At 36.0% G+C, this 19,084-nt stretch overlaps 1 protein-coding gene across 19 annotated transcripts in view; it reads left to right on the top strand.

Annotated features, from left to right (window-relative positions):
• Window positions 1-19,084, top strand: part of Nrg1 (neuregulin 1) — a 1,129,183-nt gene that overhangs the window by 1,016,340 nt on the left and 93,759 nt on the right. The gene's annotated exons all lie outside the window — the stretch shown is intronic.

Raw genomic sequence — 19,084 nt, 5'->3', positions numbered from 1 at the left:
TACAGCACACTGTACAGTGAGTGCTCCCTCTCTTGTTGTTGCCAGATCATGTTTTCACTTGATGAGCACTTATTAGGACCAGCTGGATTTTCCTAAGTTAGGTTGCCTTGTGTAATCAAATGTTTAAATAGCTTCCTTGCCAGCCATTAAAAAGTGCAAGGCACATTATAAGGCACCTCAAATGTTTTTAGAAGTGTCATTTTAGTTCACCAGATTGCAGCAGCCTGGATTAATAACTTGTGATCAAAGAGACTCCATGCTCTTAAAACAATACAGAGTAATATACTGCCGTGTGTCAGGAGTCATCACCATACTTTACAATGGAAAGTTGGCAGTGGATGAAGCCATGACTAGTCACATTGTCCTGAGGTCAACATAAAGGAGGCTTGTTGCAACACTTGAAGAAATGCTTCGGATTATTTGGTTTTATTTTTTATCATTTCTCTCCCTTAATGAGTACTTACTTAGTAGGAAAAAGTAAAAGGTGAATTTGACCCTTGATAACTTGCATATGAGTTAGGAGGTAAGAGTGGATGATAATCTGGATAAATACTCCTGCAGTTTTCCTTCCAGACATTAATGAATACAGACATCCTCTGCACTGTGTTAGAGATGCACAGGAAAACTTGATGTGTGCTTGTGGTTCAGGAGCTTTTCACACCTACCAATTTCAGTGGCAAAGATTTTAAAAAGGGTCTTGTTTTCTTTCCTGATGTAATTAGGAAAAGCTCATTTATGCAGACAATACTTTGTATCTTTACTGAATCCCTGAAGCATCATTAACGGCCTGACAGACATCACTGAGTTTGCTGCCTCTTCCAACCTGGCAAAGTGACTGGGAAACAATACCCAGATGAGATGGCAGGCTATAAAAAGCACATATGGATCCTGAAGAGAGGGGCAGAATTCACCATGAAGACATTACTTCTCTGTTATTTTAGACTTAAATCTTTAATTAAAATGTGAGTGCATAGGTGGAATTATTCAGAAAAAGAAAGGTAACCCCGTGAAAACTCTTCTGCTAAATTCTACAATTGTGTCATCTGGTGAAATCATACAAAAAAAGAAAACAGCAATTTTTCCTGGTCTAGGACCCCTTTAGAAAGTAGTTGTGAAGTTTTAAGAAATTGATTTTTGAAGGGAATTCTACTAAATGCTTTCATAGACTACATACTCCACCCCCCTTTTTTTCTAAGCTACGACATTGATTTTGTGGCATTAGCAATAACTGGGAAAGATTTACAGCTGCTTAAAAGCATTGCAGTGGCCAGTTCTGCCAGATGTAGCTCCAGCATTCAGGAACATGTGTAGACTGTGCCTGGGAAGGACATAAGTTTCCCCTGCAAAGTCAGAGGCAGACAGATCATTAAAGTTTTAAAGGCTGTAGGGTTTTCTATGTGGAAAACTATTAGCTTCTAGGACTTATTCCTAAGGAAAAAAAGGTTAAAAAAAAAACAAAACATGTAAGTAAATATTGTGGTGATGATGATTAGTCCAGGCATCTTTGTTTGTAGATTTGTACTTGAATATTTTTATTATTGTTTAAAAAGTTAATAACCCTTAAATAAAGAAGGAGGGAGAATTCTTCAATGAGAATTGTGATTTTTGTAAGTTTTTTACATTCTTTTTCACTGAGAATGTGCAATTTAGCTGCAGGAAGTACCAGAGTCCTCTTTATCACCTGTGTTTTGATCTGAATCATGCTGTCAGAGCATGTATTCTTATGTGACATGATCACCTTTGAAACAGGCTCTGCAGTGTCTTCAGGACTTTACACTCCTCCCTTTCCTGTGTTCCTTCGGTCTCTCACAGCATATCATGCACAGAGCAGTGGCCTTCAAGGTCAAAATCTGCAGAGAGGTAATTGATTCTTCTATATCCTGGAGCCAGAGAGAGAGAAAGAGTGACAGCCCAGCCATTACGTCTGCAATATTAGTCCCCAACCTAATCTACCTCCTCATGTTAAGGTTTCATTATATGAATACTACTCCCTTCCTCAAGGACTTTTGTCTGATTACAACAGTTTCTGTCTTCAGTTGAATGAAAGATGAAATATAGCATTTTAATTGCCTATAGCTATAATGCTGATGTCAGTTGTTCTAAAATGAATATTTTTAGAAGGTAATGTAGTTTTCATTATGTTGTTCTATATATGTGCATGTATATGCAGTTTTTAAGAAATAATACAAAGGCAAAATGAAAACATATACACTTATGTTTTATTATGTTTTATTCTAAAGCTTTTCTCTATGATTATATTGTAATACTGACCGAGTTTTTGGATTTCATCAAGACATATTCTACTTGAGCCATCAGTGTGTGTGTGGGGGCGGCGCTGGAGTGCACTCAGAGCTCACACATGCTAGGCAAGTGCTGTACAACTGAAGGGCCTTCTCAGCCCAAGCTGTTAATATGTTTTCTTTACCTGAGATTCAGAATTTTTCCTACCTTTAATTATATGGAAAGGATTGACATTCAGGAAGCTGCAAGCTTATGTTAACATAAAAGAACTGATAAATTAGATTTTATCCAGAAAACTGTGATACCATGTTGAAAGAAAATGCTTTCTGGATGGTATACCATACTTATCAAGACTTTTAACAAAGGGCTATACTGGTATTTTTAACTTAGGCCAAATTAGTTTGTTAGACCTTGTCTTAAATATTTTTGAATATTTTATTTTATTTTTACTTATTTATTAAGAGAGAGAGAGGGAGAGAGAGAGGGAGAGAATGGGCATGCCAGGGTTTCTAGCCACTGCAAACAAATTCCAGATGCATGCACCACCTTGCACATATGGCTTACATAGGTTCTGGGGAATCAAACCTGGGTCCTTAGGCTTCATAGGAAAGTGCTTTAATTGCTAAGCCATCTCTCCAGCCCCATTGCCTTAAATCTTTTTACTGTGTTACTTGGCTACCATCCTCAAAAAATCAACATGACGATGAGTTAGATGTACAAAAAACCACTTCCCTTTAATTTCTGAGAATCTCTTTCCTAGTTTTTTGCTACTACATTTGAATTTTCAGAACAGTGTTTTCAGGTAACGTTCTGTACTTTAAACATCCTTATTTAAAGATGGAAGGATTCGAAATTTCAAGGAACTGACAGATTCCCTCCCCCACCCCAAGTTGGAACCAAATAATTGGAATGATGACTGAAATGCTCTTACTGAAATTCACAAATCTGAAAAGTTTGTTGAGCTTTAAAGCTGTACAAAATATAGTATCCTATATCCCAGAATTAAAGCTAACTCATGCTCCCTCCTTTCTCTTTCTCTTTCTCTTTCTGACACACACACACACACACACACGCTGTGTTTCCCCCATTGTCTCATCCATAGTCTGTATAGCCAAAGCTAGAGACTGATTTTCAGTGGTTTTAAATGGCATCTGACTGACAAGGAAGCAAATACTTCTACTGGGAACTCTGGTCAAGCATGTAGAATTCACATTACTAAAATGAAATTTTCTTTGCACTATCCTGTTTTGCTTACATTAAATTTTCAATCATGATAGTCTTAATCTGTTTTCATTGGCTCATCCTTTGTTTTGTGTTTGCTGTCAAAAACATCTTGTGTGTCCTGGGTAAGATGTTCCTTACATAGAGGAGAAAGCTGCATGTTTCAGCTTTACTCTGCATATCCCACCTTGACTTTTCCTGCCTACTTCTGTTTATAACCACATCACATGAAGTGTTTCTTCACATCCTTCCCACATCCCAATTGTATTTTGAATCTTTTGTAATTTTTATGCCATTTGGCCTTATATATAAATATGTCATTACATGTTAAAAATCTTTACTTATCTTTTCACTTAACTTTCTTTCATTTTAGTACTGAATAATGTTTACCCATATTATAAACACACATACAAAACCAATGTCTCCAGCCAGTAAAAACATGCACCCTTTTCTTCTTGGAACAATTAATTTAAATTTATGCCATCTATTTTATCTCTTCTTTTTCTCCTAATATGCTGGACACAAGGTTCTTTGCTGATCCATTGACATACTTGCATGTACCAGCAAGTATGTATTTCATGAAACCGTGTGTGTATCTTCTTCCTCTTTCCCCCTTTCCTTTTAACAACACTCCATAGTATTCTTTAAAAAAATAAAGAGAAGATTTTATAGATTGAATAGGCAAAGGGTAAAAAGTTGTGCTTGTTTAGATGTTCCTAAGAACTCAGAACAAAGCTCTTGTCCACCAAGTCTATTGAATTTCCTAGTAAACAATAAAGTATGCCACATCTAGTTTTATGATCATTTTGCATAATTTAACTTTTTCTCTATGCCAATGCTCTTTCTTCTATTATTTTCTCTTCTTCTCCCTTCGGCCATTGAGTAATGCATATATTTGGTGTGGCACCATTGCATTATTCTAGACAGGTTACTTGGCAGTACAAATGAGAGAAACTTTCCCTCATCAGCTTAGTTTTATAGTGGGTTGTAAGAGGCCAGTTGTAGATGTCAGCTTAGGATATCCATACATATGCATGCATTCCCTCTCTCTCTCTCTCTCTCTCTCTCTCTCTCTCTCTCTCTCTGTCGCTCTCATCCATTTCTTCTATCTGCCTTCATCTTTTTCATCTTGTAGCTACCATGCCTATTATTCTCTCAACATGTTTCTTTTCTCCATATGCTAAAACTGACCACTTGGCTAGGAATGTCCATCAACTACAGCAACAGTAATCCTACCTCTGCTTTAGCAAGCCACATGTCCTTAGGGGAGTCACGTTCAGCCAGTGTGATACTATATAATGAAAACTTTGGTATAAAACACCCTCTTAAAGTAGAAAATATTTACATAAATGTTGTAGCATATTAAAGTTGTAAGGTTATTTTCAGATTCTAGGAAGTTGGAAGCTGTGTTTTTGTTTTTACGTTTTCATTGTATTTTCTGTTTTGTTTATGTTTGGAGACTATTAACAGTTTTAAAATATTCCCAAGAGCTTTTAGTTTCATTGTGCAGAAAGTGGCTAGAATCTGCTTTAATTCTCAAGTGGCATAAAGACAGGTTAATACACCATTCCAATCAAGACTGATTGATTAAACATGGATAAGGTTAGGCGATGCAACCTTTTCTGCCATGAATTTGGCCTATCTACACTTGTGCTATGAGGACTCTGTGGTTGATAATGTCATTGGTGCTATGTACCTGTAGAATTATGTTTATTGGACATTTTTAGAGAGATCTGTCTGAGTTGGTTCTCAAGACAGGAAATGCAGGATTGGAAAGGTTAAGTGGGTGGCTCCAAGTCCCTATGGCCAGCTGGTAGCAGTATTGAAGACTAAGACTGAAGCGGTGTTTTCTCTTTCCTAGCTTGCTGTTCTCCAGAATATGTTTAGCATTTGTATGCAAATTTAACATAATTGTAACCTAAAATATTTTACTTACTCATTCATTATTAAAATTCTAATTAGGAAAGCTTTTGACACAACATTTCAGAGAGAATTTTACTTCCATAGTTTTGATTGGTGGAGGACTGCCTGACTTCTAGAGGATGGACATTTATCTTCCAATGATTGTTTATCAGAGAGTATGTTTTTACCATCCAAGCCATTCTAAATAAAATATGTTACTCATTTGGAAAGAAGTTTCTTCCCTATGGAAAGTGTTCAAGAATTAACTGCATTGATGAAACATCATCAGCCAAGCAAATTACTTTGCATTCTGTCTCAACTTCTCTTACAACCATAATCTTTCAGCTCCTTCTCTTAAGCATTTGTTCTTCAGAGTAGACGAATTTTCTCTTACTTATCCCTGATATGACCTTGAGCCAGTATGTCCATTCATCTTGTTTTCTCCCTGGAATCTGGTAGTAGAGGTTTCCATACTCCAAGGCAGCTGAGAGGTTGAATGCAGTCCTGGAAAGAACCACCTCCCAGGCCCAAAGCCCTTCAGTGTGAAACCTCATTGCCACTTCTTACCTTCGCTGTCTTTTTGCTCCTTTGATCTTGACAACAATAGCATATCACAGTTTAGAGCAAGCAAGTTTAGGAATTTGGAAAGCTTATACAAACCTTAGGTAAGTGAAGCATTAAGGAAACACTCTTGTGCACTAAGTAGAACCTGTGAGAAAAGCCAGATGGGCTGACAGCTATGCTCCTCACCAGCATGTGACTTTGAACAAATCACCTCAGCTCTTGATATTTGGTTTTTATATCCAAATAAGTGGGGGTTTCTTTAAATGGAGTTTACCATGTGCAAGATATTCACAGAAAAGTTTCTTTTTAATTTTTATCATTTATTTATTTATTTGCAAGGATAAGAAAAGAGAGACAGAGAAACAAAGAAAAAGAGAAAGAGAGAGAAGTGGCATACCAGGGCCTCTTTCCGCTGCAAACAAACTCTAGATCCATGAGCCACTTTGTGCATATGATTTTACATGGGGGTCGGGTTTAATTGAACCCCAAACATCAAGCCTTGAAAGCAAATGCCTTAATTGTTGAGCCATCTCTCCAGCCTATAAATGGAGATTTTAATACCAAATTTCTGGAAATTGTGATAAGGACAAAATAAGTTACTCTGTTGAAGAAAAGCTTGTTACTAGAACAGAGCTTTAAAAAATATTGTTATTCTTCCTTCTAGGATTCATATAGGCATGAATTCTCAAGTGTGAGCATTTTTAGGAACAAATTAGAGGTTGTCATTGCAAGTTAATTAACTTATTGTGTCATATAATGATATAGATCTTTACTAATTATTATACCCCCAATACTTTAAAATGGAATGATTCACTCCTTCCTGCCTGCTAATAATTGGCTAGACTACTAAACTTATTATTTATCAGACAATGTCCAAAAGCCATTGTGTAATGGGCTTTAATATAGGCAGTATGATGGGGAGTTACTTCTAAGGGAGAAGAAGGCAGAATGGAGAGTCACATTGTGTTTGTAAAGAGATTCAGGACACTGGAAAAGCACAGTTTAGATGCAGGGCAAAAAAAGCAGTTGTCTGGATTTAACTAAGGACCATCTTGATGTTTACTATTCTAAGGTGGGATTTCCTAACTCCCAAAGGTAGAAATTAAGGTCCATGAGCTGTTTTCAGTATTTATCAATGGAAATATCACTTTACATAAGATAATTTTATCTGAGCTATATCTAAGATATCAATCATTATAACCTAAGTAAACCTACATTTAAAAATTTTATATATATATATATATATATATATATATATATATATATATGCATATATACATATGTATATGTTGCATTTGTATATACAACTATGCATAATTCATACTCATACATAAATAAGAGGAAATTATTTCATGATTAATGAATAAAATTAGGTAGATAAAAAGTCACAGAGAAGACATAGGATGGAATTGCTCATAGTGATTTATGGGAGGGGAGTGGACTAAAAATGACCACTAGTTTCATGTGCAATTACTAAAGGTTTTTAAAAAGGAAGAATTAAAAAAACTTATAGTAGAAGAAAATAATTCCACCTTAAATACACATTTTACGTTCTGTCTGTTGTAATAAACCTGCATTGTTACTTGTTTGACTATTGATTCCAATTGTAAGGACAGGGAAATGTAAGTGCTTCTCTGGATGTATATACTTGAGAGACTTTAATATTTCTATGGTTCTCTAATGACTTTGTACATAGTTACAATCTTGTAAGAACTTATCATTTATGAGCATATTTGGTAATAAACACATTAAATGTGTTTTCATTTATTCTTGAATGTAAAATGAGAAATATATAAGAACTTTCAGGGTTTGATCATCCCCATGCAGGGGCTGAATTGGATATCAATATTGAAGCAATGAAACAGCTATTTCTAAGGGGAAATATTTGGCATATCTATGTCAGGTTTTACCTATATATTGCCTGTCTTTGCAATGCAACTAGGCAGATAGACCTGATAAAATTTGATGGGAAACAATGGAATGCTTCCACAGATAAAGCATGTTTCATTTTCATTTGTAACATAGTGTGACACAGTAAGTTCTGATTTACTCTACTTTTCAGTGAGATACATACACCTAAGTGTTTGAGTGGCCTTTCTTGGAGCAGTCTTTACCTAGTCACAGGAAAACTTTTGAACTAGATTTCTGAAATGTTGGCACAGAATTTACTATGCATGTGAACTCTCTAATGCACAAATATCTTAACCTTAACTATAGAGCTTATAATTGACAATTAATCTCAATGTGCAACCGTAAATGCATTTAGAAGGGAGAAGTCATCAGTAGGCACAAGGAAGAAAACTTGATTATTAGACACATGGTCTAGATTTCTCAAGCCCTAATGGCATTGATAGAAGATGTGGGTATGATTCTATTTATCCAACTTAACCTTCTTATTCTTTCTTTTTTTTCCTACTTGCCTCCTAGTAACGTTTTCTTTCTCTGTTTTCATACACTGTTATTGCTCCTTCTAAAATGGTCTCCTTGAATAGTTCTCTTCTGCATTTATCTTAGAGCACAGATGTTATGAAGCATAATCTGGGCCTTTGTTTTCTAACTGTGTCAGTTGGAGGGGCAGCAGCTGAGCCTTACAGACTTGACCACCATTAGCCAAGCAATGTTCAACACTTCCTCTTCCTTTGCTACACTGGAGGAAGTATTTGTTTTGTAAAATATGTTGGTGTCACAACAATAAAAGCTCCATAATAAATGGAAGGCTATAAGGACAGTGGGGTTGTCTTTTGTTAGCATTTGCAATCCCTTGGCAGAATTTCCTGGGTTGTAAATGCTTGCTCTTCTGGGAGCAAAAGAATCAGTAACCATTGATTGTTATATGATGCTGAGTTTTACCTATAAAGCAAATCAGAAGAGTGATTAGTGACTGAATTCAGTGTTGCAACTCTGACCTCTCCTTGCTATAACCCTTAAAGCAAGGTGGAAATGGCAGTTTTATAGCCAAACAACTCTATAGAAAGAAAAAAGAGGAAGATAAAAATATAATTTGCCAGATGTTGCATATAAGGTGAAAATTATATAAAATAATCACTTATGTTCATATGGCTATTTAAATCAGATGGTAACATAAGCATCTAAGTTAACTTCTGGTCAGTAAGTTTAGCTCTTCAAGCCTCTGATTCTGTAATTTTCTTTTCTTTCTTTTTTTCTCAAGGTAGGGTTCCGCTGTAGCCTAGGCTAGCCTGGAATTAGTTGTGTACTCTTAAAGTGACTTCAAACTCACTGCATTCCTCCTACCTCTGCCTCCCGAGTGTTGGGATTAAAAGTGTGTGCCACTATGCTCTGCTGATTTTATAATTTTTAATTAAAAATAAAAATATGACAGTCATTGATCCATGTATCACCCACTTGCTTAGGAATTATTTATACCCAAGATTGATCTAAATAGAGTAAGATTTGGGCTTTCAAAAATATTCAAAACTTTTCTGTTTAAAATGGATGAATTTTGTTAATAACTAATTATTTTTTATCTTGAAACTTAATTTTTTTATTTTGGATTTAAATTAACAATAATCCATGCATGTGTGACTGTGTTTTCAACTGGGATTATAAGTGAACATATATAATTCAAGTGGGAATATAAGATCTTCATAATGTTGAATTCTGTAATATCTTTAGGATATAGCACATATAACTTTGTTGAATACTGCAGTCGTATTAAGATATACTAAATTACAGTAAGAATTCGAATCTTTGTACTAACCCCAGAACAATGTATATTTTGAAAGTGTTTTAGGTTATTGCATAGTCAAAATCAGAACTTTGGACTTAAGGCATAGGTCATGTAAACTAAATAGTTAATTATGTCACAGAGAAATTCAATGTTATTAAACTTCTCATTAAAGATCATACAGATATAGAAAATATTGATGATAAGTTCATGTATTCTGTGTCTTCATTGACATAGTATATATTCATCAAATAATTTTCTATACTTCTAATTTATGAGGCTTATTAATCAAATATTTATCAATTGATTTTACCAATCAAATTTTAAACAGATTTAACCCTTATACAAAAACTACAAATGACTCTAACAATGCTGTGTTCTTCAGAAAACATATATTCATGTGACTTTGTTTTCAGTCTTCCTGTATTCTGGTCCAACAGAGTTCATGAGTGAGAACTAAGTGGCATTGCAGAGAAAGAAGGATTCCTTGGGTTTTCATGGCTCTTACATTTAGGATGATCATCTGTTAGTCCTTTCATAGTGAGGGTTATGAATCTTAGACAGCAATCAACACATAAACAATACTTAGTTGCTATGCTTTATTAGGCCTGTTCTGAAATGTAGTGATTCATAAGCAAGGACTACTTTATTTCATTTTAATTCTTGGTATATATCATAGTCAATATTTAGAGAACATTTATATTACCTCACATGCTGTTCTCTATATGCAATGCTCTTCCACAGAAGGACCACAGTTTTTCTATGAGAACCCCAGTTCCCACCCACATGGCTTTCTCGCCCACTGGGATTCTACGCTGTGTATTATTTTATTTCTTCCTTTGATTCTTTTATTCATTCTCCTTCTCTCTCATGAACGTTCTTTCCCCACGATCTCTATTTCCCCATATTCTGTTCAGGCCTTGGAGCTCACCCTTTGATCTTTCTGTGACTCCTTGTTCTCTAGTGCCATTGCACGTGCCATCACTTCATGAGAGCTTGCCCATGTCTGACTTGTGATATTCATGCTACCCTGAGCACTTCCTGAGGCCTAGGGTTACAGCTAGCACTTTTCTGTGTCATGAACAGTGCCAAATGAAATATTTTATATGGAGTAGACTTGCCATGTCTACATTCATGTGTTTGTATGATGTTTGCATGTGTGTGTGTATGTGATCATGTATAAATGTAGGCACACAAATGCCACAGTGCATATGTGGTTAGCGTATTACTGCAAGTGTTGGTTCTCATCTTCCATCTTGTTTAAAAATGTTACTTATTATTCACCACTACATTCCTCAAGCTAGCTGGCCTGTGAGTTTCCATGTGACCTCCTGTCCCTGCTTTCCTTCTCTTGCCATAGGCACACTATTATTACAGTTGCCTGCAACAGTGTTCAGGTTTATGTAGATCCTGGGGATCTGAACTCATACACTGATACTTGCATGGCCAGTGCTTTATCCACTGAGACATCATACTGCCCCCATTTGTATATTTTATAGGATAAACAGTTATATCAGGAAGGACTGCAGGAGGAATAAAGTGATCTTAAATGTCTGAATCCAGCCATTATAAGCCTTGTTGAAACATAATTCTGGAGATTTTAATGTAGCATCACATGCCTGCTCATGTAGCAATTTCATGTATCTCTTTAAAAATCCACATCCTAGAAGATGACATACACCTGAAGTACCAGCATGTGTTAGGTAGAAGCAGGGGTGTCAGGAGTTGAGTTAGCCTAGGCTACTTAGTAAGTTTGACACTGGCCTTGATTACACAAGACTCTGTATCAGAAGACAAAAAGAAAAGAAAAATGGAGAGAGAGAAAGGGAAGCACAGAGGAACTTCATTTCCTGCCCATCATTCCATGTGTTTTGAGTAACTGATCAATAGATTTTGATTCAGGAGTTCACCTACAAAGAGAAAAAAGCCACATGAATAAAAGAGCAGAAAGGGAGTACATTAAGAAGTGGTGAGGTCTATGCAGAGTAGTGTGGTCAGGTTAAATAGAATGGCCCAGGGTAGGCTGCAGTAAGAACACTTGAAAGAAGTTAGAGTTCATCACATGGACACATGGAGGAACATTATAGGCGACACATGGAAGAATATTCTAGGCAGAGCACACACTGCAAAAGCCATCATGAATTTCCCTGGGTGCTCAGAAAAGTAGAAAGAAAGAGAGGTCAAGCTGTTCTGAATGTAGAGAGGGAAGGAGGAGTGTTGAAGACATTTTCCAGAATCCCAGGATGTGTGGAACCTCCTTTCCTGATTGAGAAAGTCACATATTACAAGGAAAAGGGGTCTCTTTATATCCTTCTCTGTGTCTCAGCTCTTAGCTACTCTGCAAGGTCTCATGCAGGTTGCTGTCTTTACAGACACATGCCTGGCTGCCCTCTCTAGACTCCCTTTACTCTCCCCTCCAGAAACCCTCTGCTTCTGACCCTCCTTGTGTACTTACCTGTCCCAGCTTTGCAGAGTTCTTAGTTGCATTTGTGCAAGTGTCATAATCTGGAGCAAGTTGCAAGTCTTACAGCTCCTTTGGCTTAGTCCTTCATAGCTACAAAAAGTAATTCTTGAGCACTGACCACCTACAAGGCCCTGGGATCAGAGTAAGAGAAACAGCCAATTTCTGGTCTCTAACGTCATGGTATGTTCACAGGGCAAATACTTCCCATTAATTGGAACACAGAATAGTAAGTGAAATCATGGAGAGTTAATGTGTAAGATACTTGTGGTACAAGGCAACTGGTGACTGAGAAGGAATGGACCCAAAGGCATTTTCACAAGAATGGGCATTGCCATGGTCCCTAAAGGATGTTAATGACTGATGGAGGTGGGTTTTCATATGATAAGAAAGATCGGAATGTGCTGGAGAGATGGCTTAGCGGTTAAGCGCTTGCCTGTGAAGCCTAAGGACCCCGGTTCGAGGCTCAGTTCCCCAGGACCCATGTTAGCCAGGTGCACAAGGGGGCGCACGCGTCTGGAGTTCATTCGCAGTGGCTGGAGGCCCTGGCACACCCATTCTCATTCTCTCTCTCTCTCACTCTCTCTCTCTGCCTCTTACTCTCTCTGTCTGTTGCTCTCAAATAAATTAAAAAAATAAACAAAAAATTTTTAAAGAAAGAAAGACAGGAAGAAAGTAGCCTGTTGAACAGACCTCGTTTCTCAGTGTACCGCGATGTGTTGACAGCTGATATTTACTAACCCTGCATTATGTACTCCATGCTTTACACAGCCTCATCCAAGCTGGGCAATGTTACTTCCTTCTTTACAAAGCTCATAAAGCAGAAGTGAATGGTGCTGACAGTGAAGTAATATTAAGGATGATAATAATGATGGTGATGGTTTGAGTGCTTTTGTGAATTGAGCAAGAGGAAGTAGAAGATACAGGTCACAGAGACAGAATTCCTCAGAAGTAATTGAATATGGGCAAGGAAGGAAATGTTTCTCCAAACATTAATGTTTTTGTGGTTGTTAAATTAACAAATCATGGAATGACAACATGTTGCATTTATTCAACATGCATTTATTGGCTTCTACTAAGTATTCATGTATTTATTAATGTACAGAATCAGTGGATTTATGGTAGGAAATGACTGTGTTCCAACTATCAGGAAACAGTCAATGCTTGTTTCTGCCTGACAGCCATTTCAACAATATTAATTACTCTTCCCCTCATATTACATAAAAATTGACAGACTAGAGAATAGAAAGACACTTTTACTTTTTGACATTGTTATTGCTAGTGAATCAAAATCCTCTTAGTGTGCACATCCCTTTAATATGCACTGATAACATGCACTAATATTTATTTTGCTATAGAAATTGTACATGCAATAATAGCATTAAGTTGATGTTTAGCCCGTTACACTACATAGTCTCTGTAATATATACATACTATTAGTGCTATGCATAACACATTGTTTATGTTAGAGCTTCTGGGTGTGAACTCTGAAGATATTAATTGTATATTTATTACAAAAATAAGGCAGAAAATATTCCTACCAAATGATATTGATTTGTTCCTTATGTATTCAAGGAATTGTCAAAAAAAAAAAAAACTATGTTCACGAAATCCTACAAATTAGCCCATTTGCTCTGTTCAAAACATGACTCTGAATTGCATCAGTTAATATAAGACTCTGGCAGACGGTTAACACACACATTTTCAATTTGTAGCTCTTTCATCCATGTAATTTTGGTGATATATGCACTTTGCTCAAAGGAAAAGAATATTCCAAGATTAAAGATACAATCACTGTACGAATACAGTGTTTGATTTTCAAAGCTAGCAAAGAAGTGATGAAGTATATTTTCTACTTGTGCTGTTTAAGTGCCGTTATTGATATTGAGGGTGCATCACATATGTATATGGTTACAGATAGAAATAATTGGTGTTAGATGTAAATGATGAGATTTTCTCATTTGGCTGTTTTTTAAGTGTGATACTTAATATCATTAACAAATTATTTTTAGAATCAGAATTTTTAAAATGTAGTGAAACATGCCTCTAATGATTACAGGAAACAACATATGTGAGACAGCTCCTTGCATAATCTTCACAGCCACAAATAAATGTGGGACAGAGATAAGAGGCCTGTTAGGGTTTTAACTTGTATATGTCTATACTGCTGTGCCTGTAATATTTCATATTATTCAAGAAATGAAGGTAGGAAGGGAGAGAAAGTAGAGGGAGTGGTGATGGGGAACCTGGCTTTCTGGCCATATGACCATATGTCTTGGGCTGACCTAACAGTGTAGCAGAAGCATAGACACTGCAGCCCAAATTCTTGGTGCTATTTCTCAGTCTGTTTTTCAATTGAGACCAAATATGTGCAACATGAATTTGCCAGCATAACCATTTTTAAAATGTATTGCCGTAGTAACCAGTGTTCTCACATTGTTGTGAAAGACTCCCGAAGTTTTTCACTTGCAAATCTCAAACTCTGTAATCACTGAACAACTTTCAATTTACGCTTCCGCCCCAGACAACTACCATTCTACTTTATTTCCGTACTTTAGGTATCTCTTATAATGGAAGATGACATTTATCTTTTGTACTGAGGTTTTGTTCTTGCAGCATAATGCCCTTAAGGTTTGAGCATATTATAATATAGATCAGAATGCCCTTCCTTTATAGGGTTGAATAATATTCTTTTGTGTACAGAGATATTTGTCCATTCACTTGTCCATTAGTCAGTATTCAGGTTGCTTGCACTTCTTGCTTTTCTATTGTTGAGAGCATGACACTTATTTTTCCCTTTAGAATGTGAAGTGAAACAAATAGTTTTGTTCTTTTGTGACTTCAAATCTGTAAAAAATATTTCCTATGTAAATGTACTAATGAACCTACTTCTTGATCATGTGGTAACAATTCTTCTGGGAGAACCTTGCTTCTGATATCACTGTGGATGTGTGATGGTGCAATAAGTGTTTCCTAGAAAGATGTTCTTAATTAGAGGACACAGAATTCTCTTGTTTCTTTTCTTTACTCATTGATCATAATCTCTCTTATCATAATACATTTATATGGTTTAATTTTGATCACTGATGAGCACATAGTATTTCAAACAGGTATCAGTTCCAAAACGTAGTGGCATTATTGAATTATTTGTCAAAAGGGTATTTTGAACTTTTCTGTGGGTGATGATGATATGAAGAAGAAAGCAGGGGCTACAGTGGTGGTCGCTTTTAATGAGAGGTCTTGTCTTGGTAAAGGCACCTCACTGCCCCTATCCTGCTTTCACTTTCTCAACTGGAAGCTCCAGGAAAGTCTCAGCCAGGATACTTACTTACAGACTTGGCATTGCCTGATACTGCACCCACCCTGGCTGCCAGTGTACTGGAGCTCTGTTGGCCTCTAGGAGTGTCAAAGGTAGACTAGGTTTCCAAAACATATGTTGAAATAGTTCATTATACCAAGATCTTTTCTAATGTTTGGCTTAATTTTGTTTTCTAGTGTAAAACAGTAGTTTTCCTTTGAAATTCTGTTTCATAAAGTTCTACTGCTGTCATGACACAGGAGTAGCTAGTTTCTCTGGAAACATGAAGATGCCAATAAGTTCAGAGCTCTAGAAATAAAGATATGTTACTGTTACTTACTACAGTAAATATGGACTCAACTTCTACAGCAGCAACAACAACAAAAATCCTTTCTGCTTTCTGTGTTAGATAATAATTTTTTTTTTTTTTGGTTGTGCAGAATAGAATATTTTCCTTGATTCTTTTTTTTTTTGCCATAGAGAATATTCTTTTTAAGGTAAAAGTAAAGAAAGCAACCAAACTATAGAAGGAATGGGATCATGCTGACATATATATAAAGTAAGTGAAATTTTGACAACTTCATTCATTCTGGGAATTACTTAAGCTTTAGAATACCCATGCTATCTTCCTGCATGTTTTGCATTGTTCCAAGCAGTCATTATCCAGTCTTTATTTGTGACAAGAATGGAATGGATAGAGGTTTGACATGTAAATTATAACTGAGAAATGCAAATGAAAAAGGGGAGAACAGCATATATAATATGACTTTTTGCCCAATTAGATTGATTTGGACTCATTCATAATGCATGAGTATGTTGCATCTTTGACAAGCATCTTTTGGTTTGCCATTTTTGCTGAGGTACACTCCTATCTTCTCACACATCACAACAAGGCCCAGAAAGAAATGTCAAAGGAATTATATAGCTTAGTGAATATCATCTTATGTAAATATAGAAAACTTTTCATATAAAAATTATAGAAAGAAAATAACTAAGACTGCTGAAAGCCAAAGCTATTTTGAATTGTTCAGGATCATAAAACCCAAGTCTAACTATGTCCAGAGAGAAATAGATCAGATAGAGGAAGTCAGATTGGAGTCTGGCATTTGGATTTAAGCAGCTTTTTTCTGTGTAGTGACATTTAACTTAATAGAATGATTTCTGATGGATTTCTTTAAAATATTACAATTCACCTGACATTTGCTTATAAAGCATTTCACTACTTAATTTTGAAGAAATAATTATAGTTGGTCTTACTGGACCAGGGCTTTCAAAATCCATAGTTTTGCCTTGTGACATATGCTAAAACAGCCAAAACTAAGTTTCCAAAGCATATGTTGGAATAGTTCATTATACCAAGATCTTTTCTAATGTTTGGCTTAATTTTGTTTTCTAGTGTAAAATAGTAGTTTTTCCTTTGAAATTGTCATAAAGTTCTAGGCAGTTAAACTTATCTAAACATGCCATTGGAAATTGGAGCTAATTATTATTATTATTTTATTTTTAAATTTTTTGGTTTTTTGAGGTAAGGTCTCACTCTAGCCCAGGTTGACCTGGAATTCACTGTGGAGTCTCAGGGTGGCCTCAAACTCATGGTGATCCTCCTACCTCTGCCTCCCGAGTGCTGGGATTAAAGGTGTGCACCACCACACCCGGCTTCTGGAGCTAATTATTTTTGTTTGTACTAAATAAGTAATGAGAACTGGATAAATAAAAGTGAATTGTAAAAGAAAAAATACTGGCATAATACCTTCTTTGGTTGGTGATATTGCTGCCCCATGAAGTTATACATATTTACCTAATTTGCCTCTAGTTGAACATTCTATTTCATAACTTTTAAATGTAGCATTATGAATATTTTGTAACATTAAATGTCAACTGAAGTTTTATATATGGTGTGTTATTTGTAAGCCAAATTTCTCTTGATTTTTAAATAATTTCATTTTTTAATGAAAACATTTTTTTGAAGCTCCATCTCTTCTCATTTTACCATGGCTACAGCATAAACTACTTTGCTAAATTTTTCCACTGCTTGCTCTGGGCTGATGGTAATGTTAATGATAATATTGATAGAGAGATACATAGTACCTATTGCCTTTTTATTAGAATACAAGAATAATGCTTGCTACAACATCTACTACACACATAAATGAACTGATATATTTTTTTTTTAGTACAAAAATATTATGACCTACTTTGGCCATTTGATTAAGCATGTGTATATTTAGGGTATTGAGTAAAGGGATTTTGAGGAAATACAGCCTTATAATTTCAGGGAGAGAGGAGAGAAAGGTTTGGAAACTGTGAATGCATTAAATTTTTTCCTAATAAAAAATGTTTCACATCTAATTGTCAACGTGTCTTTTCTTCCACCCCCTTGATTTTCTCCAGAAAGTTATTCAGACCTCTCCTCCTCTGCATGCTGCAGAGAAAATTGCTGGCCAGAAGAGTTCTTAGCTATGTTTGGGATGTTATTCCATTCGTATCCATACCTTCTGTAACTCTTTCCCTATTGAAAGTTGGAATCCTGGAAACAGCAAAACACATTGCTCTAGATTGGGTCTTAAGCATCCCCCAAGGTACTTTATGTTAGGATGTCACCCCACCCCCGTATCATGAGGTAAGTGTGTGGTGAAGAGATGGAACATAGTGGAAGGTCTCTAGATAATTGTGGACATTTCCTTTAAGGGGCTGTTTGGAACTTATCTCCCTTCATATCTTCTCCTTCACATCCTGGCTATAAGGTGAATGGCTTACTCCATTGTGTACTGTGCCATGCTGTGCCATCACAGGCCTCAGGCAACAGTCATTGTCTCAGATATTGATTTTAGCAATGACAAGCTGGCTGGTTTACATATCAAGGTATCAGGAATGGGCAGCATTAGGAAACACTGTAGGAGAAATATTTTTGTACTAAAAAAAAATATCAGTTCATTTATGTGTGTAGTGGATGTTGTAGCAAGCATTATTCTTGTATTCTAATAAAAAGGCAATAGGTACTATGTATCTCTCTATCAATATTATCATTAACATTACCATCAGCCCAGAGCAAACAGTGGAAAAATTTACCATAGAACTCAAGTCTCCCTCATGCCCATGTTTCCCATTCTTCATAGTTGTGGATATATTTGTTCATACTTGTGGACATAACTCTTTTAAATTTCACTAGTTACAATTGACAAAGTAATTATTTTTAGATAAAATAAGAATATTTAAATGATTCTCAGGGAACTTTAAAGGAAAATTGAATTACTTAAGCATGATGTGCTAGAGTGATGGCTTAGTGGTCAAGGCATTTGCCTGCAAAGCCAAAAGACACTGATTCAAATCCCTGTGACCCACATAAGCCAGACACACAAGGTGGTACATGCATCTGGAGTTTGTTTGCAGTGGATAGAGGACCTGACACTGATTCTCTGTCTCCCTCTCTCTCTCTCTCTCTCTCTCTCTCAAATAAACAAATAAATAAATACATAAATACACAAATAAATAAAAGTGAAAAAAAGAATGAACACCCAAGGCTGATCATAGTGTTTCCTTATACAACTAAAGCAAAATTCAGAAACATATCTTGCAGATGTTTCAGTGTCAGATCATAATTAGGTGATTTTCAAGGAGTTACTAGTCCTAGAAGTGTGATTTCATGCTATATCACACAATCTAAAATGAAGTCTTTCAGGGTTTTCAGGTAGTGTAACTATAGAAGTAGCAC

Source organism: Jaculus jaculus, chromosome 9 (genome assembly GCF_020740685.1).
Source record: "Jaculus jaculus isolate mJacJac1 chromosome 9, mJacJac1.mat.Y.cur, whole genome shotgun sequence".
In the NCBI taxonomy this organism is placed as follows: domain Eukaryota; kingdom Metazoa; phylum Chordata; class Mammalia; order Rodentia; family Dipodidae; genus Jaculus; species Jaculus jaculus.
The sequence above is the reverse complement of the archived record's forward strand: the minus strand, read 5'-3'. Positions and strand labels throughout refer to the sequence as shown.